This window comes from Sus scrofa, chromosome 2, assembly GCF_000003025.6.
Source record: "Sus scrofa isolate TJ Tabasco breed Duroc chromosome 2, Sscrofa11.1, whole genome shotgun sequence".
NCBI lineage: Eukaryota > Metazoa > Chordata > Mammalia > Artiodactyla > Suidae > Sus > Sus scrofa.
In genome coordinates this window covers 136,103,699-136,130,040 of record NC_010444.4, presented here as the reverse complement: position 1 = coordinate 136,130,040, position 26,342 = coordinate 136,103,699, and the positions used below count along the sequence as shown (strand labels likewise).

The 26,342-nt window shown below is 51.1% G+C and overlaps 1 long non-coding RNA gene across 1 annotated transcript in view; it reads left to right on the top strand.

The window, feature by feature from the left end:
- LOC110259480 overlaps positions 1 to 26,342 on the top strand; it is a 181,146-nt gene extending 154,804 nt beyond the window's left edge. Inside the window, exon 4 of the long non-coding RNA XR_002341906.1 lies at positions 25,519 to 26,342. This is a non-coding gene — a long non-coding RNA (uncharacterized LOC110259480). The remainder of the gene's footprint in view (positions 1 to 25,518) is intronic.

The following is a 26,342-nucleotide window of genomic DNA, read 5'->3' as shown; positions in this document are numbered from 1 at the left end:
GTCTGCACCCAGCGGTGCTGGGGCCTCGTTAGTTGGCTTAGTCATTAAAAGCAGACAAAGTCCAGATAGAGACCTCTTGGCGTTGCTGGGGGCGCTGGGGCAGAAATGAGCAGAAAGGCAGCCAGGATCCAGAGCCCAGAAGATGCGGTGTCCTGGGAGGTGACAGAGAGATGCTGAATTCTCACAGTGCGGACAGCACATGGCCTCCCGTCTCAGCCATGGTGTCTTTGGCTCCCCAGGAAGCCACAAGTCCTCGCTGCCATCTGGGCCTGGGGTGGGCCTTCTGTGTTGGGAGGACAATGGCAATTCCCCTTCTCACATCCCTGCCCTGCTGGGCCCTTGTATCGGAATCAAACTGGGTGTTGGTGGCATCCTAAGAAAAGCCTGGATTTTAGTGATTAAGTGTTAGAGGTGGGCTTCAAACCCCGAGCTTCCTGATCCCAAAGCTTTGCGCTTGCTTTTTTTCCGTAGCTGGGGTGTGTGAAGGATTGAATGGGTGCCCCCCCACCCCAAGGTATATCCATGACCCTGAAACCTGTAGATGTGACCTCATTTGGAAACAGGGTTTTTGCAGATATAATTAAGTTCAGGATTTTGAGATGTAGTGACCATCTGGTATAACCCTGGTGGGTCCTAAAATCCCACGACAGGTGTCCTTACAAGAGAAAGGCAGAAAGCGATTTGAGGCAGACAGAGAGGAGGAGACATAGACAGGAGAAGAGGAGGCATCTTGACCACAGATATAGAAAACGGAGGACTTCCTGTCGTGGTGCAGTGGTTAACGAATCCGACTAGGAACCATGAGGTTGCGGGTTCGATCCCTGGCCTTGCTCAGTGGGTTAAGGATCTGGCATTGCCATGAGCTGTGGTGTAGTTTGCAGATGCAGTTCGGATCCTGCATGCTGTAGCTCTGGCATAGGCTGGTGGCTACAGCTCCAATTAGACCCCTAGCCTGGGAACCTCCATATTCCATGGGAGCAGCCCTAGAAAAGGCAAACAAAAACAAAAACAAAAACAAAACAAAAAAAAGAAAGAAAAGGGAGTGATGGGGCCACAAGTCACGGAACACTGGGTCCCCAGGAGCTGGGAGAGGCGGCAGGGAACGGACCCTCCCTTCAAGCCCCTGGAATGTATGGCCCTGCTGGACTTCAGACCTCTGGGCTCCGGAACTGTGAGAGAATCCATTTCTGTTGTTAAATGCCACTCAGGGTGTTCCCTGGTGGTGCAGCGGGTTAGGCATCCAGCGTTTTCACTGCAGCAGCTTGGGTCACTGCTGTGACTAGGATTCTTCAGTCCCTGGCTTGGGAACTTCTGCATGCCACATGCGTGTCCACCCCCCACAAAAAAAGCCATTCGGTGGGCAGTAATTTGTTATGGCCACCACAGGAAACTAACACAGGGTGACTCAGCCTGTCAGAACTGGAGATCGGCAGCCCTTTGCCATCATAGCAACAGTGTCTTCTGGGGACATAGAGGCAGCGCTGGTGGGGTGTGGCCTGGGCATGGAGACATGCGTTCCCCGCCCCCCTCCACCCCCGCCGCCTCCATCCTTCCAGGCCTCTCATGATGTCCGTGGAATCACAAGCTGCCCCTGCAATTGCATCCATGGACTTGCAAGTCTCCATGTCCTCCTGGTGTACCCTGGAGTCCCCAGCCCTGGCACACAGCGAAAGCTGACCTGATGTTACCCATACATCTTTTATGAATGGATGCTGCTCAGCTCCGGGGTTGCCTGTTGCTTGCCCAGAGGCAGTGGCAGGAAGTTGGTGCTGTTGGAGGCCTTTAGCCCTAAAGTGGCCCCTTCCCTCTCCAGCCTCACCGGCAGGTGACCTCACAGGAAAGTTATAAATAGCAGTCAGGGATGGGTTCTGAGTGCCTTGAAGCAGAAGCACAATCCCTTGATGACAGTTCAGTGCAGGGGGAGGCGGCGGGATGCTGGGGGCCGTCGCCTCTCCTCCGCTCTGACGGTAATCAGAGCAGGCAGATGTCTCCGACAGCTGGGGCTAATAGGCTGTCAGACAGGGCTGGGCCGGTCTGGGACATCCTCCGTGCTCCCTGGTGCTGGTCCAGCTCAGGCCGAGGGCAGTCAAGCATGGGGCTGACGAGGGAGGCTGTGGACCTGCTGGCAGAGGCTATGCCCCCTCTCCCTCGAGATGAAATCTCACTCACCAGAACTGGGGCTCTGCTCCACCCATTCTGGGCCATTTTTTCCTTTGGGGGAAATGGTCATTTGAATTATTGATGAGAGATGAAAACTAGGCTAATTCAGTTCAATTTCTCCAATAGACAAAACTATTTATAATTAACCTAGAAGCAAAGGTCGAGGCACTGGTAAATGGCTGGGGTGGCAGAAGAATTGTAATGAGGACTCACGTGGTGCAGTTTCTGCAAGAACCACCTTGCTAAGCGCTTTGAAACGAATTCCCAATTCAAGACTGACGTGTGATGCTCCCTGAAGGACCTTCATCTCAGCCTTGGGGCCTTTTGAGCAAAGGGGAGTCTGGGCTTGTTTCTTCAATGCACAGCCCTAAAAAAGAGATCAAGCCATTGGCTTCTGGGGTGTGTGTCCTCTGATGTGGCTTGGGTTCTGCGACGTGGGGAGACCTGAGGTCTGGATTGGCTGCTCTTGCAGTCCCGCCTACATCAGGGTCTTTGCCGAGTCGGGAGATGGGACCAGCCCCCCAGATCTTTCCCTCTCTGCCACCCAGACTCTTGCCTTGTGGCCATAATGAGGGATTCCAGGTCTGACAGGGAAGGGCTGCCTGTGGCCTGGATGTCCCCTCTGTTCACAGATGCTCGGTGCCCCTTGAAGCGGAGCCAAGGTTTTCTTTTTCTAAAAAATGTTTTTTATTAACGTATAGTTGATTTATGGAGTTCCTGTTGTGGCTCAGCGGTAACGAACCCAACTGGTAACCCTGAGGATGCAGGTTCAATTCCTGGCCTTGCTCAGTGGGTAAGGATCCCGCGTTGCTGAGAGCTGTGGTGTAGGTCACAGATGTGGCTCAGATCCTGCATTGCTGTGGCTGTGGCATAGGCCAGCGGCTACAACTCCCATTCACCCCCTAGCCTGGGAACCTCCATATGCCACACGTGAGGCCCTTTAAAAAAGAAAGGTATAGCTGGTTTACAGTGTTCGATCAATTTCTGCTGCCCAGCAAAATGACCCAGTTGTACTTATGTATGTATTCTTTTTCTCATATTATCTTCTATCATGTTCTATCACACGTGATTGGATATAGTTCCTTGTGCTCCATCTTGTCTGTCCCTGGAGCTGAGGGTTTGTCTTTGGTGGGGGTCCTGGACCGAGGAGGGACCGTTCAGCCACCTGGGCAGGTGAGAGGACTCGGGGACCCGGCAGAGGGTAATAGTCTCTCCCAAGCACCTGCCTGGATCCGTTTTACCCCTGCCTTCTGGGGGCACCTGCATACTTTGGGCAGCCAGCCACTTTCCACCTGTCAGGAAGGCACAGGCCTTGGGTTCTCTCGGTCTTTTGGCTTCTCTTTTGGACCCAAGGAATGTATCACTGCTCATTTAATGCTGGTAAATGTATTTGGAACCCTAGAAGTAGCTTTCAAACATTTATATAGCAGCAAAATCCCTTAAAAAATGGAACCTATGTAGCCCTACCTAGCTGCCTCCTTCCCCATGGGCGGGCTGGCCCCTTGAGGGACCACGAGAACACCCCTCATCCGGACCCCAGGGTTCGCTGACCTTGACAGAAAACTACTGAGGATGGGACTGACCTGCTCATTTTCTTTTACTTTATTTCATTTTATTGTATTTTTTGGTCTTTTTATGGCATATGAAAGTTCCTGGGCGAGGGGTTGAATAGGAGCTGTAGTCGCCAGCCTGCACCACAGCCGCAGCAAGGCAGGATCTGAGTTGCATCTACACCACAGCTCATGGCAGAGCCAGATTTTAATCCACTGAGCGAGGCCAGGGATCGAACCTGCGTCCTTATGGATACTAGTCTGGTTTATTACAGCTGCACCACAATAGGAACTCTTGACCTGCTCATTTTATAGCAGAGAGACCTGAGACCCAGACACGGGAGTGGATGTCCACTGCCCAATGGCCTTGTGCCTAAGCAGGACTCTCCTGGTTTCTAGGCTGGCCGAGAGGTGGGGAGGGACTGGAGGGAGTATTTTGTCTCTGACACCACACTGCCTTGCTGGGAGCGGTGCTCAGCCCGGCTGGGAGTCGGGTCTCTGATTTCCTGAGGACCTGGCTTCTAAGAAGATCTTCCTGCTATGTGATTGGTCCCCCAAGACTTAATGTCAGGATAAGGCCTCACCACTCCTGACCAGGGGGCCAGATGCAGGTCCTGGGGGTGGGGTAAGGGGAGGGGAGGAGAGCGGGGAGAGAAGAGCGCTGTCCTGCTGGATGTGACTGTAGCTCAGGAGACCAGCAGGGCTGCCTTGGGTCACTCTCTTCTCATATCTTCCATTTATTTGTTTCCTGGGAGGCTGAGGCTGGTTTTGGAGGAACTGATAAGGATGTATAAGTGGCCCAGGAGTGTCTGGTGATGACCAGATCTGGCTCTGCTTTCTTCTCTCCAGTCATTGTCCTTGACCCTAGAAACTCTTGCCTTCTTCTGCTTTCTTCTCTTCAGTCATTGTCCTTGACCCTAGAAACTCTTGCCTTCTTCTTCTTCCTTTTTTTTTTTTTTTTTTGGTCTCTTTAGGGCTGCACCCATGGCATATGGAGGTTCCCAGGCCAGGGGTTGAATCAGAGCCATAGCCTCTGGTCTACACCAGAGCCACAGCAACGCAGGATCTGATCCATGTCTGCCACCTACAACACAGCTCATGACCATGCTGGAACCTTAACCCACTAAACGAGGCCAGGGATTGAACCCGCAACCTCATGGTTCCTAGTTGGATTCATTAACCACTGTGCCAGGATGGGAATGCCTATTCTCCCTATTTGCTATGTCTGTTGTCATGGGTTTCCATGCCCGTGGCTGCAAAAATCAGCTCCTCCGGGGTAGACATAGTGTCTGTTTTGTTCGCTGCTCTAGCCCAGGTAAAATCTCTCTCTCTTTTTTTTAAGTTGTATTAAAGTATAGTTACTTTACGAGGCTGTGATATTTCCTGCTGTGCAACGAAGTGACCCAATCATACACAACAGATATTGTTCAAAAGATAAATGAACGAGTGCCTAATATTTCCTTCCAACACACCTGCGACCTTTTGCCTTTTCTCTGGAAGGTTAATCCTCTGCCTCTTGACCTCTTGAGTTTATTTCAATTTTGGGGGCCTCTTTTCGGGTAGACTTAAAGCTGATGAGTTCCCAGAAAGGGTGTTTGAGGTCTGCTGAAGGAAAAGAAAACTCTTGCCTTAAGATGGGATCCGCCTTCTCGTTGGAATAATGCCTGCCCTGGACGATGCCTGTGCTTTTCCCTGAGGGTCCCTGGAGGTGACCACAGCTTTCCCGAGTCACGGCTGGCCCCCGTGTTACTTCTCAGGGCTCCACTCTCAATTCCCTTGGTTTCTGCTGTTTTGAAGTCTGCTCTCCCCTCTCAGCCATGAGGAAGTAAACACCGCTGCGGTGTGCAGCCTCTGATTTTAATTAGATTTGAGATGAGTTTTGAATGAATGAATGAAGTTGCTGGGCTCCAAGAACCAGCTCTTGGAGCAGTGAGTGGAAACTATTATATGAATTTCCTCAGGACATCTTCCTTCCTCTGCCCAGATTGTTTGTAGACGCTGGTCAATGCTACGTATAAATTGAGGTCTCAAAAGGCTAAATTAACAATTAATCAGAAGCGTTTCTTAGACCCTAAAATGGAAATAGTCCCTCCATTGTAAGAGGAAATCTACCTCCAGAGACCTCTTGTTATTGAAGATGTGCCCCTTGAACGCGGCAGGGGAATGTGAAGTGACCTCTGGTTTATAAGGGTCCCTGGGGGCGCAGAGTGTTCATACATCAAAGACATCATTCTTAGCATTTTGTCACATCAGCTTTTCTCTTTCCTCATGCTAACGCAGTCTTGGAGGAAAAATCACCTCTGTCACTCAAGGAGGGCAGAGGGTTTGATTTAGAACGTGCATGGGTGTGACCCCACGGGCACTTGATTTCCCTCTTCCCTCTCGCTGTGTCCCCTCAGACGTCTCCGAGGCACCTGGCATCTGGTACCCTGCCTTTTGTGGTCCTCCTTCCTGAGCCATCATGCTCCTTGCACCTGGATTTCTGGCTCCTTGTCTCCAGTATCTCCCTCCCCATCCTTTCTGAGCAGGCGTTCTGTAGCTACCCTGCTCAAGAACCCTCGATGGCTCCCCAGTGCCCACAGGAGGAGATGGGCACTCCTTCCCCTGGCTTTCCGGCCGGACCCAGCCTGGCACCACCTCTTCAGCACCCTATTCCCTTTCCCCACACGTGCTCCAGCTTCCCTTGGGGCTGGCTGTTCCCGCATTCCTCCCACTCCCCACCACTCTGCTAATCCTTGCCTCCAAACTCCTGCTTCTCCTCTTTCTAGGGTGGCCCCAGGAATTTACCCTCTCTTGTCCAAACCAGGATGGGTTGATAATGAAGGAGGCTATTAATAACTATGCTGGGACATTGGGTGGAGTTGGACAGTCCCGGGACACTGGGACATGGGGTCACATGGGTTGTGTCTTACAGTTGTTCTCTCACTTTCCATCTCCGTTCTCACCCTCCTGCTAAGGTCAGCCAAGGTCTTTCCTGTCCTTGAAGGCACACTTCTAAGAAGCTTCTCTTGGCGAGTTCAAGTTTCTGCATCTCCATTATAAGGGCATTTCTGGCTCTGTGCTTCTCATCTGAGCACCTCCCAGGGGATTAAATGGTGGTACCCAGATCAGGGGCATGGGTTTTGCATCAAGAGGAGTCCTTCCTGTTAGGTTAGTGCCAAGAACTAAATCACAGGTAAAAGCATAGGATGTCACTTGTTCGACATGTCGTGGTCATTGCCATTCTTTTGGTTTTTCTGCTCTCTGAACCCCCTTATTCATAGGTAACTGCCTCTGTCTGAGGCAGACCTTGTCTCTTACAAACACAATTTCAAATGCCAGGTACTCACTTTCTGGCTTCCCTTGCGATCAAGGTGCAGGAAGAGTCCACCTGAACCCCCGTCTGGTGAGCATGGCAGCCGTGACGGCAGACAGTGGTCCTCACGGAGGTGTCTCCTGTCAGGTGTCGGTGGCAGCCCCAGCTGAGGAGTCTGCACCTGGCATGGGACCATCAGTGGTGGATTCTCTGGACCAGTTCAGGAGCAGATGTTGAAGATCTGTTTCTGGTAATGCGCCCTCAAGGCTGGTTCTCTGTCCTTCCTGGTGACTCCGTGGACTGTTTAGCATTCTTTATTATCAAAAATGTTAACCAAACACAAAAGAAGAAAAAAAAAATCACACAGTGGACCCAAGCCTCTCCATGCTCACCAAGCCGACTTAACAATTATAAAACTTTCCCCCATTTCCTTTTTTTCTCTCACTCTCCTTTCTGTCTCTCTAGCTAATGAATTTTAAGACTATTTACTCCTAATACTTCAGTACGAATGTATTGAATGTATGAATGACATTTTCTTTTCTTCTTTTTTCTTTTTCTTTTTTTTGCTTTTTAGGGTCACACGTGCAGCATATGGAAGTTCCCAGTCTAGGGGTTGAATCAGAGCTGCAGCTGCCAGCCTACACCACAGCCACAGCAACACTGGATCCAAGCCATATCTGCAACCTACACCACAGCTCACAGCAATGCTGGATCTTTTTGTTTTTTGTGTTTTTTTTTTTTTTTTTTTTTTTGCTTTTTGGGGCTGCACTTGCGACACATGGAGGTTCCCAGGCCAGGGGTCAAATCGGAGCTACAACGGCTGGCCTACACCACAGCCACAGCAGCGCAGGATCTGAGCCATGTATGCGACCTACGCTGCAGTTCACGGCAATGCCAGATCCTTAACCCACTGAGCGAGGCCAGGGATCGAACCCATAACCTTGTGGTTCCTAGTCAGATTCGTTTCTGCTACACCACGACGGGAGCTCTGAAGACATTTTCTTACACAACCTCGTGATTTTCATCTTGCCTTGGACGGTGAACACTAAGTCCTTTACAGTGTCTGCTGTGTAGTTTCTCTTTCCCCAATCGTTCCAAGAATACATTTTTATCACTGTGTTTAAGTCAGAATCCACCCTTTGCGTATAGTTTCTCTGTCTGGGAAGTGTCTTTTACTGTAGAATCACTTACATCATTGACTTGCTTTGCTGAGGACACCAGCTCTTTTGTCCTGTAGAAGGTCTCACGTTCTGGACCCATCTGATTTTTTCCTGGTGGTGGTGTCACTTTTTGTTCCTCTGTCTTCACCATTTCCTTCAAATGAGAAATTAATGTAGAGGCTTGAGTAGATTCAGGTTTAACTTTTTTTTTTTTTGTCTTTTTAGGCTGCACCCATGGCATATGGAAGTTCCCAGGCTAGGGGTCAAATGGCAGCTGCAGCTGCTGATCTACACCACAGCCATAGCAACCCAGATCCAAGTCGTGCCTGCAACCTACACCACAGCTCTTGGCAATGCCAGATGCTTAACCCACTGAGCAGGGCCAGGGATCGAATCTGCATCCTCATGCATACTAGTCTGGATCATTACCACTGAGTCATAACGGGAACTCCAGGTTTAATTGTTTTAGCAAGAATATTTGGTTGTGTGCTGTGTACTTCCTTCTGCATTGCATCTGGGGGCTCACTATCTGGACTCCCGCTTATAGAACTACCAGTTTGATCAGTAGGTTCACTTGATGGCAGCCTGAATTCTTCACTACAAAACTGGACTTTTTCCTTTACAGCAGCAGGTCATCTGTGGACACGTATCTGGCAGCCAGTGAATGTCCAGTTCTCCTTTCAGAATTCACTATTTTCCACTGCCATTCATCATTACTGCCTGTTTAGTGTTCTTTAATGCTTTCTTTTCTGCTAACCTCCACCGGAGAGATTTGCTTACAAATAAGAGCGCTGATTTAAAATTAAAAATGTTATTTTTGTTGTTGTTGTTGAAAAAAATCCTAACAATAGCTGGCTGCTTTATGTACACATATGGCATACTACCTGGGGAAAGTTTTGAAGAAGTAGAAACGCTGCAGTGCCTCCGTGCATCTTTAGCTATTGCGAAGCCCCAAATGTCAAAGGCGTCGGGCAATGACAGCTTTGTGTGTTGTCGCTGTTCCTGGTTGGCAGGCAGCTTTTCTCCACCCAGGGATTTGGGGCCCCAGTTTCTGCCCATTTTGACTCTTCCATTCTCAAGGGCCATGTGGCCTTTGGGGTCGAGCTGGAAGGAGGGAGAGATGGTGGAGCATGCACACCGGCTGCTTCTCTGGGCAAACGGCATCCCTCGTCTCTTACTCCATTTATGAGAGTCAATCGTGTGGCCAGTCCTGGGTGCAGGAAGGGCTGGGACATAGATTCTTTTGTTGTCACCACTTTCCAGGACAGTTCGACGTTGTGGGAGAGGAAGCATATATTTTCACAGACGGTTCTACCACTGCTTTCTTGGTTAGTGGGGAGCCTGGCTGGAGTGATGTCACCGCCCTGGCAACTTGGGCACTGTTTTCCCTACTTTTGTTACTGCCTTTGGGTGTGGGTGTCTCCTTCTGCAAGCTGTTGCACATCTTGTCCACAATCTGATCCTCTGAGGCACCCGGATCCTACGAAGGGTCTCTTTTTAGTTCAGCCTTGGCAAGAACCAGATGAAAAAGAGAAGTGAATGGCATGACGTCATCTACATCTCTCAAGAAATTCTGCTTCTCATCAGAAGAACGATCTCTACTCTAAGGAGGCCTTCTTGCTTTCCTCGGTATTTTTACTCTTTAACTTTCTATTGAAGTTACTATTTACTTTCTTTCCTCATCTCCCTGTGAATTCTCCAGAGTGTGACAACAGTGTGTGACACAGTTTGTATTCGACTTTTGGAGGGAAGCAGGAAAATAAGCATTTGGAAGACACAATAAATAATATAATATAAAATAAAATAAAATAAAATAAAATCAGTGGCTGCTCTGAAACCTTCCTTGTAGTTCTTAAAACTTGTCTGTTCTTGCCTTTTTCTGAAAGTAACCCCTTATTGGTTAGAACACAGTATTTTTTTTTATAATGTACCTGGTATAGTTCTACAATAGTTTAATATGTCCTTCCCCCTCTCCACGTTTAGAAGTCCCCAGAGAGGGGATAAGATTGTCTGTGTTTGGTTCTTTTTTTACCCCTGGCTCACTGGCTCAGGGCTGGCCACGAGTGTTGCTGGTGGGTTGGTAGACTGCTCTTACGTTGCCTGGAAAAGAAGTGACTCATGAAGTCTGAACAGTAGCGCTTAAAAGCCCTCAAGCTGCAGGTAGTTTTAGGGGTGGTGGAATGCTGTAGAGTTGGGGACCTCTGTTCTCCCTGTGAAGGACCTCTTTTTCCTCGCTGTTGTCCACAGACCAACAGACTATGAAGTGCATAAATCAGGGATGCTAGGAATGATCAAACTGAAGGACCATTTAAATGTTTTATGGGAAAAAAAATGTACCTCAAATGGGGCAGGAGTGGGGAGGGAACGTCTGTGCCAGACAAGCCTTTGGTTTTGAGTGTGCTTCCTGCCCGAGCAGGAGAAAACCAGCGTGGCCACCAGGAGGGAAGCGTGTTCCCAGGCATCTGATGGAGCCATAAATAGCATCAACAATGACAAGTCCCATAAACATCACCAGTGGAGGAATTTGCCTTGAAGTTCCTTCTGGGATCTAATTTAAAGGAACATCTTGGTGAAACTGAGGTCATGAGGGAAGCAGAAATAAGTGGAGAGAAATGCAGCGTGACAGCGGAGCCCGCCCGCCTGCCCGCCCCGCTGCGTCTGCTCAGCGGGAAGGCCTCGGGGGAGGAGGCGACAGTGGGATGTGACTCCGCAGGAGACAAGCCTCGGCCGGCTGCAGTGTCCCCTTGGGCCTGCTGCTTCTGGGCCCCAGGAAACGGGAACTGGGCTAAGCCGGGAAGAGGAGCCGGAGTGAGAAGTTCGGGGTTGGAGTCGGTCCTCTGCCGTTTGCTAGAGTTGGGTGACCTTGGGCAGGGTCACGAGTCTGAGTAGACACCCCTTCCTCTGAAAGTGGAGCTGAAGGTGCTACCACTCGGGCTGGGCTGAGGACTAAATGCAGTCGCGTCTCCAAGGGCAGGAAGTGTGGCCGTCACGCTGTCGGTTGATTGATGAGGAGGGATATCCTGGGTCCCCCAATCGGAATATTCTTCCCATTCAAGGCTTTATTTGGGCTTTAGTTTCTGAAAAATGGATTCTTTCATTCTTTCTTCCTTCCTTCAAACCTTCCTTTCTCGTTTTCTCTCTCTTTTTTCCTGTATTTTTAGGGCCACACCCGCGGCATTTGGAGGTTCCCAGGTTAGGGGTCTAATCAGAGCTGAAGCCACTGGCCTACACCACAGCCACAGCAACACTAGATCTCACCCACGTCTGCGACCTACACCACAACTCATGGCAATGCTGGATCCTTAACCCACTGAATGGGCCCAGGGATCGAACCCGAAACCTCACGGTTCCTAGTCGGATTCGTTTCCACTGTGCCACGATGGGAACTCCTTTCTTTCCTTCCTTCCTTCCTTTTTCATTTCTTCCTTCCTTCCTCCCTTCCTTTCTCTCTTTCCTCTGGAGTTGGGAATACGAGGTTGGAGAACAGCAGGGCTCATCCAGCACAGCGCGGTTGCCTCTTGATCCCTGGCTGCGCTGTGAATGTCTCAGGTTCTCTAAAGCTGCCTGCGACTCCATCGCTGCCCTGTGTTTACACCGACACAGAGACACAGGTAAATTAGAGTCTGCAGATCCGGGGGCCCCTCAGGCTGCAACTTCGTTCTGCAGAAAGGCTGAGATGCCTTGTGTGCAGCCAGGAGGCCAAACACCGGGTCCCGCGGCCTCAGCCTTGACGCTCATGCTTCTCAGCCGTCCAACAAAGCCAAGGCTGGGAGCTCCGATGTCACTGGAACCTGTTGTCTAAACACTGTGAGGAGGGCATCTTTCTTCCCCAGGGCCCTGCATCCACTGGCTGTTCCCCTCAGCAAGTAGGAGACGGTGTGCCTGTTTATTTTCAAAGTGGAGCTGACCTTAGTCTTTTGTTCTAGGTGGTTCTTATTTTAGCTGAGCCTTGTGGTATCTGTGCTCAGGGCTGGAGGCAAGTGTTCACTGTGTCTAGGAGACAAGGAAGCAGCAGGCAGGGCCTGGAGCATTGAGAAAGCTCCAGGGGAAGCTGTGTGTGGCGCGGGTGTCGGGGTGGAAAGCTGGGCAGATTCACTAGGTTCACGAAATTCTGTTGATCATCCCAGAAATTGGGTGTGTGGGTTTTTTATTTTTATTTTTATTTTTTTTTTAGCTTTTTAGGGTCGCACCTATGGCATAGGGAGGTTCCCAGGCTAGGGGTTGAATCAGAGCTCTAGCCACCGGCCTATGCCAGAGCTACACCAATGCGGGATCCGAGCCGCATCTGCGACCTACACCACAGCTCATGGCAATGCCGGATCCTTAACCCACTGAGTGAGGCCAGGGAGCCAACCCGAAACCTCATGGTTCCTAGTTGGTTTGTTTCCCCTGCACCATGACAGGAACCCTGGGTGCGTGTCTTTTGTCTTCAAAAACTTCTTAGAGTATGTTAGAAGAGAAGGGCTGGAAGGCTGAGTGGGGGACTTCAAGCCGAGTCCCTTTCTGAGATGAGTGGGGTTCTTTTTAGGCTCACAACTGAGGTCTAATTCCTCCTTCTAGAAAAGGAGTCTGGAGAGAGAGAAGGGGCGTGGCATGGGGTGGCGGCAGGTGTAGAGGTGCATGCACCTGTTTGTTAGGATGGATGACACAAGGCTCTCCCCTGGACTCAGTGGGAGAGTCTGCAGCCCTGTGAGGCCTGGAAGATAATGCAGCTATCATCATATGATGCGTGAGCGGGCCCTGAGAGCTGAATTTAATTTTCTGTCCGCTGGGAGCTTCCAGCATTGTGTTTCCATGGTGCGGAATAGTTATTTACAATGAAGCGCTTACAGAGAAGTAGTAAAGGTAACGGAGGTTTCAGAGGAATTAGCCCTGTTCTCTTCCCCAGTGGCACAGCAGCCTCCCCTCTCCAGTAGCTGGATCCTGTGAGCAGGCGGTGCCCAGAGCTAGTGGAGTTTAGGGGTGGAGGGTGGGTGAAATGGGCAGGGATGCCAAATGGCAAGGCCCAGGCCTTCAGAGACCTGCCTGTGGTAGGGTTCTACTGCCAGGCGGCCTCTTGGGCCAGCAGCCCTGCGGGGCTTTGCTGGGGGTTCCCAACCCTGGGGGTCCTGGCTGAGTAAATACTGTTAGTTCAATGGCTCGTCGTGGCTCGTGCTGCTGCTGTAAGAAGCTCAGGGCTGTGCGATGGTGCCCTGTGCTCAGTCCCTGAAGGAGTGAGCCTCTTGCACCAGGGGGACGCTGACTCAGTTCAGCCACATGCCATGAGTTCCCAGGTTGTGCATCCTCAGGACAAGGTTGCTGTGTTGCCCCTGCCTCCCCATTCCTCGTGATCAGGGGTTAGGAGCCAAGCAAATGTGGGTTTGAATACCGAATTCCAGTGAATGACTCGAATATGTTGCATGGTCTCTTGAGCTTCATTTTCCTTATCTCTGAAATAGAGACAGGAGTTCCCTGGTGGCTCAGTGGGTTAAGGATCCAGCCTTGTCATTACTGTGGCTCAGGTTACCATTGCAGCGTGGGTTTGATCCCTGGCCCGGGAACTTCCACATGCTGCAGGTATGGTGGAAAAAAGAAAAAGAGAAAAAGGAGAGAGAGAGAGACAATAATGATACCAGTGTCATAGGTTTGGGGGAGGGTTATGTGGCATTGGGTTGCAAGCCCTGAGCCCTGGGTCAGGCACTATATAAATCACAGCACATCCTAATTTGCTGTCTCTCAGCTTCACCCGCCATCTGGAGTGTTTCTGGGCGAGCTCGTCAGCAGGCCATGCTCCCCAGCCTTCCTTGCTGGAGGCCACCTGGTGGGTTCATCTCACGCACTTCCCTCTCCTTCCAGTGGGGTTTCCGGGATGGGCAGCCCCTGGGTGGCCCCTCCTCCATCTCCCACCTCCTGAGACTGAAGCCCCTCCTCTCTGTCCCCAGGTTGGGTAACCTCATCTCCTCCCTTTGTGTCCCCAGCCCCTGGGGAGGGGTTGGCCCCTGGCGTTTCCTCATCTCTGGGTCACCTGCCTTTCCCCTTCGTGCTGTCCCAGCACCCAAGTACGCACGCGCTGTTAAATCTCCTCCTCCTGGAGGACCTGGTGTGGTTTCTGTGTCCCTGACTCGACTCTGATGGATGCAGTGGGGCTCTGGTCATCATCACAAGAGCCCAGGCGTGGAATCAGAGCAGGCAAGGTGCACACATCGTGGCTCCACCTCTGCCTGGCTGTGCGACCTCTAGAATGGGGATGATAATAGACCAGCTTCTGGGTTTGTTGGAGGATTTGATGCGACTCAATTCTTTTCCTGTAGAAGTAGATTTACACAGGGTGGGGATGGGCCGCCACACAGCACGAGACTGTGTTTCTAGAAGCGTTTGTTGCTTTCTCAGGTTGGCCCAGGAAGTGATGAGGAGGCCCCTGGAAAGGGTGTGCGAGGTGGTGGCCTTGGGCCTGGGGATCCGTGGGCAGCAGGGAGGGCTGTGTGGACGGGGATTGGATGGGGGCATCTTGTGTCTTCTGCCAGGTTGGCTCAGAATGTCAGCTGAGCACCAGGGACCAGGCCTTCCTGGTCAGAGGAAGTGGAAGTGCCCTGGCCTTGTCTCCAAGTGTCTGGGTCTCAGATAAGCGAGGAAGGGGCAGCGCCTCAGTCGGAGGCATCACTGATGTACGTGGCTTTTAAAATCTACTTAGTCATTCATGTCACCTAATTAGCCAGTGACCTCACAGCAGCTTGTAATGTTATTTTCCACTCAGAATGACACTCGTGGGATTGGGAGACCTGGCCTATTTCATCCTCCCAACATTTCTCATTCAGATGCTGCCGTGGGGAGGGTGGTGCGGGCCCTGCCCCGGGGGTTATCTGAGAGTCCAGGGCCTGGGAGGGCATCCCTGGGCCATCCCGCAGGCTCCGTGGAGTGCCGGGTCAGCATCCTCATTGTGAGTGGCTTTCTCTGAGTTTTGTGTCTCTAGTGGGGAAGGGTGGGGCATGATGAGCAGGCAGAAGCTTGGCCAACTTTGGCGAGATCTGAATCGGCAGAGTTGAGACAGCTTGCATCCTAAGCAAGCCAACGGGACCGTGTAGATTCGCCCACCTGCCTGCTCTCTGCTGGGCCTGGCTTTTCCTGGGGTGCTCCTGGGGAGCTGGAGCTGAAGCCCAGAGCCCCACATTTCAAGGTCTCCCTCTACCCCCGGGAGCCCATCGGCCTCAAAAGCATCCTTTTCTTGGGACAGGCCAGCTCCCCGGGTGTACCTTCCTTGCTGGTGCTGCCCCTCCTGCCTGTAAATGCAGGTCTTCTTTGTTCTTTAAGGCCCGAGGGAGGTTTCCTTGCTGCTCAGAGGCCCGCTTACCTCCCTCCTTCCTGCCTCCTCTGTCTTGTGTAACAAGCACTGCATTAGGTTTTGTCTGACACGGCTCTCCGGGTCTTTGTAAATGTCAGGCCAGAGTGTCTCTTGGCTTTGGTAATGCTCGGGGTGGCATGACCAGCCCTAGAGGGGTGGGGGTCTCCCTTGGGTGCATTTCTGAGTCGTCTTACCAGGAGGACAGGGTTTTCAGGTCATTTCAGTTTGGGGCAATCACCTAGGCCTTCCCAGCTTTTGGATAGGGGAGGAGTCCTGACCCAAGGTTTCTCGATCTGACTTTGTGCCAGAAACACCTAGAAAATGTTAAAAAGTACCATTCCTAGACCTCACCTTCAAACACTCTGTTTGGGTAAATCTGGAGGCAGGGCCTTGGAGTGTGTGGTTTAAAGCCAGATTCCCAGATAATTCTTTTATTTTCTTCTTCTTCTTTTTACAGCCGCATCTGCAGCCTACGGCAGTTCCTGGGCTAGGGGTCGAATTGGAGTTGCAGCTGCAGCTTATGACAATGCCGGATTCTTAACCTACTGAGTGAGGCCAGGGATGGAACCCGCATCCTCACAGAGACAGTGTCTTGTCCTTAACCCACTGAGCCACAACTGGAACTCCAAGTCTCAGATAATTCTGATGTCCAGCCGAGTTTGGGGAACCTGGCATAAAACAACACACAAGAACAATCACCCTTAAAACTATGCCACATCCCACATCTTTCAAGTATTCTGTGCCATCCCTCCCACAAGCCACTGAAATAGCCCAGAACCCCCAGATTTTTTTGACCCAAGGTAGCTGTCTCAGCTGTCTACCTCTCAGATGGGAATAAGGCAGGAGGCATTCTCTAGAGCCCCAGTCCTGGGTTAGGAAGTGGGAAAGTGCTACCTGCCCATGAAAACAATCACAAAGCATTTGTTTTTCACTTCTCTTGGAAACTAAAATTTACCAAAGAGTAATTCAAGAATCTTCACCGCATGATTCAGTCATTGCTAGAACATTCCCAGTAAGAGGAACCCACCCTGGGGCTCCGTAACCCCCTGGGTGGCCCAGCAGGTTATAGCTTCTCTGCTCTGGGGGTGGCCATTCTCTTCTCTGTCGCTGTCAGCCCTGGTCTTGCTTCAGGCCCTTTGAGCAGTGGTTTTCCACCGTGGCTGCGGGTTAGAACCACCTGTTGACAACGAGGCCCCTTGCACCTGCTGAGATTCTGATTCAGTTGGTCGGGGTGGGGTCCTGGCCTTGGTTTGGGTGTGCTCCTGGCCCCGAGGAGCACGTGTGTGAAGCCGCGTTCACACACACACACACACACACATACGTGCATTCAGTCCAGTGGGAACTAAATTCGAGCAAAGTCTGAGAAACTGTCAAGGCTCAGGCACAGATTAGAATTTTCCTTACTGAGCTCTGCTTGTCCTCATGCTTGAGGTTCCTTGCTTGATTTTTCAGATGCTTTGAAACCATCTCTCTTGTTGTAGCACCTGACGCTTGAAAGTGGGTGCACCCGGAGACTGAGGCATCCTGACCACCTTGAACTTGTGCTCTTGACAGAGCCGCTGGCTTTATGCTGCCCCCAGACTCCCCTTTTCACAGCCAGGGCCCTCTCCGGCTCTTATGTTTTCATGACAGTAGTGGAACTTTCTGTTCCTCTGAGTTATCTGAATGTTCTCTCCCCTGTCCTCTGGGCTGGCTGGTGCCATGTCCTCCCTGTGCGCCAGGGCCGCTGGCACAGAATCAAGGTTGGCCACGAACCGCACCCGCCGCCCCCCCCAACTCCTGTCTGTTTTGGCTTCCAAGAGAGGAACACGTTCTTCCCACGGAACCCTGGAAGACTTCGCTTTTTCAAGCCAAGTACAGGAGTTCCCATCGTGGCTCAGCGGAAACGAGTCTGACTAGCATCCATGAGGTTGCAGGTTCGATCCCTGGCCTCGCTCAGTGGGTTAAGGATGCGGCGTTGCCACAAGCTGCGGTGTAGGTCGCAGACGCGGCTCGAATCTGACATTGCTGTGGCTGGGGTGCAGGCTGGCAGCTCCATTTGGAACCCTCGCCTGGGAACCTCCATATGTCACAGGTGTGGCCCTAAAAAGATTAAAAAAATAAAAATGTAAAAACATAAAGCCAAGTGCGGCTTCCTAACCATCTGACCTCCTCTGTTCCTGCACACGCTCCTTCCCTCCTACCGAGCCTCGTGCTGAGACCCATCCAGCCCCAGGAAACATGCCCCCTATTCAGTCCTGCTGCATTCCTTCTTCTTCTGCCCTGGGTTCGCTCTGCAAGGCAAGCCTGCGGAGGAGGAGTGTCAGGGTGTGTGTTCTCTCTTCAGTAGGCTGTCACTGTCCTTGTTGGTGACAGCCCCTGCTTTCATGGCCCCTGGGTGTGGTGTTTAGCCCAAGAAATAAGCTTGTTGGAGGAGATTTTGACCAGCCAGGGCTGGGGTTTGTTAATATGAAGTGTGGGATTCCTCCACACTTTCCGGTTTCCAAATGAGCCTCTTCTCTGGAATGGAGTTGCGTTCACCCTTTGCAGCTGGTTTATAGGATTCATTAATTCTCCTATTAGAAGCAGATCCCTATTAAAGTCAGTTAATAAACTGTGAGAGTCTCGTGGTGGACCTGGAGCCAGGAAACACAGGAGGCTGATCCGAGCAATGCCATGGGGGAAGCTGCTTCTGTGCCTGGGCCTGGGAGGGCCGGCTCTCGTCACTTATACGTGCGGTGAATTCAAGGCACTGCGAAGGCGTCTTGGGCAGAAATGTAGGGGAAAGGAAGATAATTTAACACAGGCTCTGTGTTTTGATCTCAATGCAGAAAAACGTGTATCCCATAAAAACAACATATGAGAACAAAATGCATCCCAGATGTGACCTAATGCTGTTCTCACATCTACCGCCGGTGATGCTCAGTTATCCTGGACCCACTTTGTCCAACAGGGTGGCCACCAGCCACATGTGGCTATTGAGCACTTGCAAGGTGGCTCGTGCAAATTGAGATATCCTGTAAGCCTAAAATACACACTTGAGGAGTTCCCGTTGTGGCGCTGTGGTTAACGAATCCCACTAGGAATCATGAGTTTGTGGGTTCGATCCCTAGCCTTCCTCTGTGGGTTAAGGATCCGGCATTGCCGTTAGCTATGGTGTAGGTCGCAGACATGGCTTGGAGCCCGTGTTGCTGTGGCTCTGGTGTAGCCCTGTAGCAACAGCTCTGATCAGACCCCTAGCCTGGGAACCTCCATATGCCTTGGGAGTGGCCCTAGAAAAGGCAAAAAGACATAAAATAAAATAAAATAAAATAAAATACATACTTGAGTTTGGACACTTGGTACAAAGAAAATATGTGAAACAGCCAATCATTTTTTTTAATATGGATTAAAATGATAATATTTGAGATAGGCCGGGTTAAATAAAATCTGTTATTGGTACTCATTTCCCAGGTTTCCTTGTCTCTTTTTAAAATGTGGCCATGAGACAATACCTTGTTCTCTGTTTGGCTCTTGTTTGTGGCTTATCTTATATCTCTGTTGGACGGTGTGGCAGATGAGCCCTCCCCCTGCTGGACTTCTGGTGGCTGGTGACTTCTCCTAGGGATGAGGACAGCTCTGTGGCTGAGGTGCTCCCTGGCTGTCTTGGCTCGTCCTTTGCTCGAGTCTGCTCTTCCTAGAAATCCAGTCACTATAAGGTTATGGTGGGGAAGGCATCTCCCTGCAAACTTGGTTTTGGAAGCTCCAACCCAGTTTGTGTTTTTTCCTCTGTTCAGACCAGAACTGTTACCTGGCAGGACTTAGCCTAGAGACCATGTTACAGAATTCAGGACATAATCCAGCACACATTTGTTAAGTGCCTGTGAAGTGTTGGGTGCTGTCTTGGGCACTGGGATGCCGCAGTGGACGTGACAGGTAAGCCCACCTGCCCTCTGGAGCTTACCCTCCAATGACAATACTGACAATAAACAAGTACATACCTAAATGAATAAGATGCCTTTAAGGAGTGGTTGTTACATGGATATAGAATAAAGTGGGGACATTGAGTCAAAAATGATGGTGGGAAGATTTCCTGTTGTGGCGCAACAGCATCGGCAGCATCTCTGCAGCGCAGGGATGCAGGTTTGATCCCCAGCCTGGCAGAGCGGGTTAAAGGATACGGCATTGCTGCAGATGCAGTGAAGGTCAAAATTGTGGCTTGGATCTGATCCTTGGCCTGGGAACTCCATATGCTGTGGGACTGCCAAAAAAAAAAAAAAAAAAGATGGAGGGAGACATGGGGAACTACTTTAAACTGGATGATCTGGGATAGCTTCTCTGAGGAGGTGACATTTAAGTATAGGTTTGAATGACAAGAGAAAGGCCATCATGTGGAGATGAGAAGGCTGAAAACTCTTTTTTTTTTTTTTTTTTTTTTGGTCTTTTTGCTATTTCTTGGGCCGCTCCCGTGGCATATGGAGGTTCCCAGGCTAGGGGTCTAATCGGAGCCGTAGCCACCAGCCTATGCCAGAGCCACAGCAATGCGGGATCCGAGCCGCATCTGCAACCTACATCACAGCTCATGGCAACGCTGGATCGTTAACCCACTGAGCAAGGGCAGGGACCGAACCCGCAACCTCATGGTTCCTAGTCGGATTCGTTTACCACTGCGCCACGACGGGAACTCCGGCTGCAAACTCTTGATAGAGGGATCAGCTCGTGCAAAGAACCTGAGGTTTGGCTAAGCTTGGTGTGTTTGAGGACCAGGAGAAGGCTAAGCAGAAGGGGTGTGATGGGAACTGAGGTTACGGAACTGTTGGGACAGATCACATGGGACTGTAGGGTCATGGGGGGGGGGCTCAGGGTTTAGAGTAAGGGCCTCTGATCATTCTGGCTCCTCTGTGAAGAATGGACAGCAGACAAGCCCGGAAGCAGGAACAGTGGAGGCAGTGTTTCTCAGCAGGCATGCCGGTGAGTGAAGCAGAACAATGCAGAGTAGTGGAGGTAATTGGGTTCAAGATGTATTTTGGAGTTGGAGCTGCCTGGAGTGGCCAGTCGTTTGGCTGTGGGGCTGAAGGAAAGTGAGGCATCATGGAGGATGCCTAGATTTTTATCCTGAGCAGCTGGATAGAGGGACGGTGGTGTTCTTTCCTGAGATGGAGAAGCCTGCGGGAGGAATGAATTTTGCAAGAGGTGGGAATGAAGAGAGTATCGAGAGTGCAGTTGCAGACATGCTGAACTTTAGACATTCTACGTGGAGACACTGAGGAGGAGCTTCCATCTCTGACCCTGAATACAGCTCAGGAGAAAGGTCTGGTCCTGTGATGCAGACGCGGAAGCCACCTGCACCTACGTGCCGTTTAAAGCCACAGCTCTGGACAAGACCCCCAAGGGGCTGAGGCAGATGGCGAATGAGAAGGTTCTGAGAGCCCTGGGCTTTGGGGCCCTCTAGCATTTAGATGGGGAGCAGAGGGAGAGGGGCCAGCAAAGGGGCTGGTAAAATTCCCTGAAGGTGTAGAAGCCAAACTTAAAATGTCTACACCTCTTGAGCCTGGCTCTTTTGGCTTCAGGTATGGGCTCCTAATTTCTGGTTCTTTGATGGTTGTGTTGAGGAATTCCCAGGCCGAGGGAGGCCTTGGGGTTGAGAGGAGGGCAGGGCCCTGGGGCTGCCTCAGGCAGCTCTCCTGCTACCTCTGTATCCTGGATGCTGTGGGAACAGCCTTTGTTCACAATGGGATTTTGGCCAGGTCACCATTTATGAGAACAGTGTAGGAAGACTTCCCAGAAGAGGCAAGCCCTGAGTAGGCCTTGAAGGGCATCAAGAGTTAAGATGGGGGACAGCCTTCCAGGTAAGAAACTAAAGCCTGAGGCAGGAATAACCTGGGGTGTGGGGAAGGGGTGAAGAGAAAGGGGGCTTATGAAGAGGTCTATCTAATTTATTTAGGTAAGGGAGATAACTTGTAAAGTGGCTATATCATCACTCAACAACATTTTTTTTTCAAAGGTAGAGGTTATAATATGGGTGTGGAAGAGAAATATGACTGGATGGGCTGGTGCCTGCCTGGGAATCGTGCAGCACCTTCGAGGAGTAGAATGGTGAGAGAAGGGTGCTGTTTGAGGCTGATTAATCTGGCAGGGGCAATGGGCAAGCTGACCGAGATTCTGAGACACAGGCTATGCAGCCATCATGTCCAAGAGAGATCAGTAGGGCTGGGGACAGGGCGCTGAGCAGGTTGTGCCCGCCGAGCCAGAGGATCTGACCATTTTGAGGGTCTGGACCAGCTGCGGGTGTCACCTGTAGGAGGGGCAACCCAGGAGTGGTGGCCCCAGCTGTCAGGGTGGTCTGGAACTCAGATCCTCAGATGCCAGAAGCCCTGCATGGGCAGGTTTGTGCAGAGGAAGGCCTTAGCTGTGATTGCCAAGCTTTCCTTGCTTGCGAGAATGGCCCGAGTCTAGGAGGGAAAGTGATCACCAAGCACAGGACACCCCTGTGGCCTTGAAGGACCTGAGTATGCATCGAAACTTCTGTGTGATTACTTATTAAACGTCTATATCCCCAGCCCACCCACACTGCCCTGAGGGCAGCCCCAGTCTGCTTGCATGTGGTGTGCTATGTCCAGACTGCAGCACGACAATCTGCAAATAGCAGGTGCCTAATTAGTGTTTATGGACTGAGTGCAGGCCAGTGTTGTGCCCTTGGTCTGGGCTGTCAGGACTAGAAGGTACCTCCTTGGAGAAGGGAGTTCTACTGCCTGTTTCCGGGAGGGAGAGAAGATGGTAGCAGTTTTCCCACTTGGTCCTTTGGCCCTTAGCAGGGATGGGCTGCCTGCCGTGAGCCGCATCCTCACGTTGGTCCCAGCTCCTTCCTCCCATCTCCTTCCTGAGCTGCTCACTGGTCCCCTCTGGCCACGTTGTTTGGGATGTATTTTTACACAGTTTTCTTTAAAAAAATTTTAGGTGCTACCCTGACTTTGGGGTGGATGCTATTTCTTTGAGTTTTGAAAGGTCAGATAGTGTTGTTGAGACCAGTTCTGCTGAAAGTTGGATGTAGACACAGGAGGGGCTGTTGGGACATGTCAGACTGAGCGCTTGGAATGAGCAAGACGGACAATTGCCCTCTTTCCCCTCCCCCAACACTGGCACCAGTGCTCACGTTACCCTCCGAGGCCATCAAACCTACAGCTAAGAAATATCCTTGCTCTTCTTATCCTTGGACTCATGTTCACACCCCTCAGTTCACACCCTTCAGAAAAACTGCTCTTGAAGTGAACGGTCTGAGCTACAAGTCACTCTGCTTACTACAGACCCACTAGCTGGGTGGTTTCACTGAGCTCTTGTTTTCTGTCCTGTCTTCCAGGTTCTGCTGGAATCACGAACAAAACATGCATGGGGGGCAGAGGAGAGAAGGCGTGCTTGCCCCTCGTGGCGTTTGGTGGTTCGATTCTCTGGGGTCTTGCCTCCGTCCCCAGTATGGAAGCTGGCTAGGTGACATCCCACCAGCTTGACATCTTCTTTCAATGACTCTGGGGGAGGCGTAAGGGAAAAAAATTCCCGAAGGCTCTACTTTACCACCAAGCTTTCAAAGTCATTCTGAAGGATACCAGCCAAGATAGCATGCTTAACTTTTTTCTTTCATTTTTTTTGAAAACATTTTTTAATACTGCAAAGTTTACCCTGAAGTCCCTTAACATCTGGTCTTACAGCTGCAGGTGCCATTCTTGGTTTGCAGCCCCATGCTGGCCCTCAAGCCTGGATGGGTTTGAGAGCAAGATGCCGAGAGGCCTGCCTGGTAGCAGTTAATTGGCTTGGACCATCAGGATTGGAGACTGAGCGTTGCCAGATATGCCCCAGATTGAGCGGCATGACTTTGTTCTGTCCTGGAGGTGCTCCCTGCTCCTGTCCATCCTCCCTGAATCGAGGGGGTTCTGTGTGTACTCAGTCCCCTGGCTATTTAGGAGAGCCACGTTGTGTTCTTTCTGAAACCTGCCAAGTCTCACAAATGGCAGGGCCTCACATCTTAGTGTGGACCAGCAACACTTAGAGAAGTTTAAACACCAGTGGGAAAAGTTAAACATTTGACTATGTTAAAAAAAATAAGGAATTTCCATTGTGGCTCAGTGGTACTGAGCCCAATGAGTATCCATGAGGATGTGGGTTCGATCCCTGGCCTCGCTCAGTGGGTTAAGGATCAGGCATTGCCCTGAGCTGTGGTGTAGTTCCCAGGCACGACTCAGATTCCACGTTGCTGTGGCTGTGGTGTAGGCTGGCAGCTGTAGCTCTGATTCGATTCCTAGCCTGGGAACCTCCATATGCCACAGGGGTAGCCCTAAAAAGACAAAAAACACCCCAAAACCAATCAAACAAAGCCCTCCCCCCCAGTCGAGGATTTCACATTTTATGTCTTAAAAACAAAGTTCAGCGTGTACCCGGCAAGGATTTACTTGAGGCTGTGTGTGGCGGGGAAACCTCTTCTTCCCAGGAGTTCAAGTGTCTGGTGGTAGAGAGACAGCAGAAATCAGAGGAGAGAAGGCAGTGCCTGAAGTGTGGGAAGTCTGGGGTGGATCTGGGAGGCGGGAGGGTTCAAGGTGAAGCTGGAGAAGCTTCTCCCAGAAGGTGCCATCCAGAGCACGACGAGAAGACACCATCCAGAGACACGGTGGGCTCCTGCGCTGTGGGCAGATGCTACCTAAATGTGTGACCAGGGCCTCCCTTAGTTTAACCTGGATTTTGTAGTGACAGAAGCTGACCTCTGTCCACAGACGCTTCCAGAGGCAGCTCTGTGGCTCTCTGCACCCCCACACCTGTTTACTGAAGTCCTCTGCTTTCCTCTGCATCTCTTGAACCACGCATGGGTTTTCGGCTCTTTAGCTCTTTTCTGGTTACGGCGTGTTCTTGTGACTTTCACAGGTGACAGTCAGCTGGGGAAAGCGAGGGAACAGAGTTCCAAGGGGAGAGAAGCAGCATGACCCACTGCTGTAAATTCTGAGCCTCCCTCTGTTTGTGTAAGGGTCTGTTTGCAGTACATCCTCTCTGCTGATTGCATTTGTCCTCCACTTAAAGTGGGAAGAGCCCTCTTGACCCCATACAAGCCAGTCATAAAAGAATGTTTTAAGAAAAACTCTCTGAAGCAGAGTTCTATTTACAGAAATGCGATTTCAACCCAGTCTCTCCTTCCAAACAGCCGGGGGGAGGTGAGTAGCGCCTCTGGGGTCCTGCTTGCATTTGGAATGCAGCAGCTGCCCCCCAAAGGCGCTGAACCTTTCAGATTTTAGCTACAATGGGTAAATATTAGCCCTGTCTTGCTGTCAGGAGACCGAGGAACAGACGTGTGTGCTTCCTTTCCAGTCTCCTCTCCCGACCCAGCCGACGACCACTGATGTTCAAAAGCTGTTTAACAACCAAAGGAATCATGTTATTGTCGTGAGGTTGAGGGGGTGCTCATGAATATCCATGACACTCATGCATATGCATAAGCGAGAGGGGATGGATGGCCCACACCGGAACGGGTTCCAGAGCGCCCTCCAAAGGCCTCTCAGCCCTGAGCCCTCATCCAGGTTGCTTTAAATCCTGCTTTGGGAAAATACCCATTTCCCTCCTCGACTCCGCAGCTACGGGGAAACATTTTTTTTTGAGGGGGGCCATACCCATGGCATGTGAAGTTTCCCAGGCTAGGGGTCGAATTGGGGCTGTAGTTGCTGACCTACACACCACAGCCACAGCAATGCCAGATCCGAGCCGCATCTGCGACCTACACCACAGCTCACAGCAGTGCTGGATCCTTAACCCCCTAAGTGAGGCCAGGGATGGAACCTGAGTCCTCATGGACACTAGACAGATTTGTTTCCCCTGAGCCTCGAGGGGAACTCCCATAAGCTAATACTCGTGGCATGGCCAACCTAGCAGCACACCAGGGTCAGACGAGGGGAGGAGGCGAGAAGGCTGGTGCTGTCCAGGTTGGCGCCTGCAGTGTCCTTCCTCACCGGGTACTTCATTCATTCTTGGAGCCAAGGCAAGTCAGAAGCTTTCCTGGGACCCGTGCGGTGGACTCAAGAGAATGCCGTTTGCTTTCTTCCCCAGCAGCTCTGAGACTTGAGAATGATGCCAGAGACTAGAAGCTGCTCGGCGGTCCAGATCCTGCCCCTGGTCCCTGGTTGGAGCTGGCAGGTGGGTGTTGATGTTGTGGCGACCGCTGCAGAAGGGGAACACCTGTTCTTCTCCCGACTCTTGTTTTCACCTCTAGTTCCCATGTCTCTGCTTACTCTTGTCTGGGAGCTCAGCACTTTCTGAGTGGATGTGACTCTCCCCCATGTCTGCAGTCGGTTGGGTTGGTTGTTTCCACTCATACCATTGAATATGTGGATTTCTGCTATTTGATGTTATTGATGAGGGTGCTCCAGAGAAAGAGAACCAACAGGATGTATCCATCCATCCGTCCACCCATCCATCCATCCATTGATTTATTACATATTTAAAAAATGTTAAGTCAGTTTTACTCAAGGGGGCTATTAACAATGGAGTTTTGTATTAGGTGAGCAAGATCAGCTCAGCTCCTTGGATATCTGTTTTAAGGCACTCATGTGACTGTGGAGGCTGGCAAGTCCCCCTGTACAGGATAGGCTGGCGGGCGGGAGGCCCAGGGAAGGGTGGATAGTGCACTTGAGTCCAAAGTCCTCTGCTGGCAGAATTGCCTCCTCTCAGGGGACCTCGAGGCTTTTTCCGTTTAGACCTTCCGTTGATTCACTGAGGCCCAATCCATGTCGTGGAGCATCAGTTGCTTTACTCAGAGTTCACTGATGTAGATGTTAATCTCATCTAGAAAATACCCTTTGAGAAACATCTCGAAGTGCACTTAACTGGATACCTGGGTACCGTGGTCTAGCCAAGCGGGCACATAAAATGAA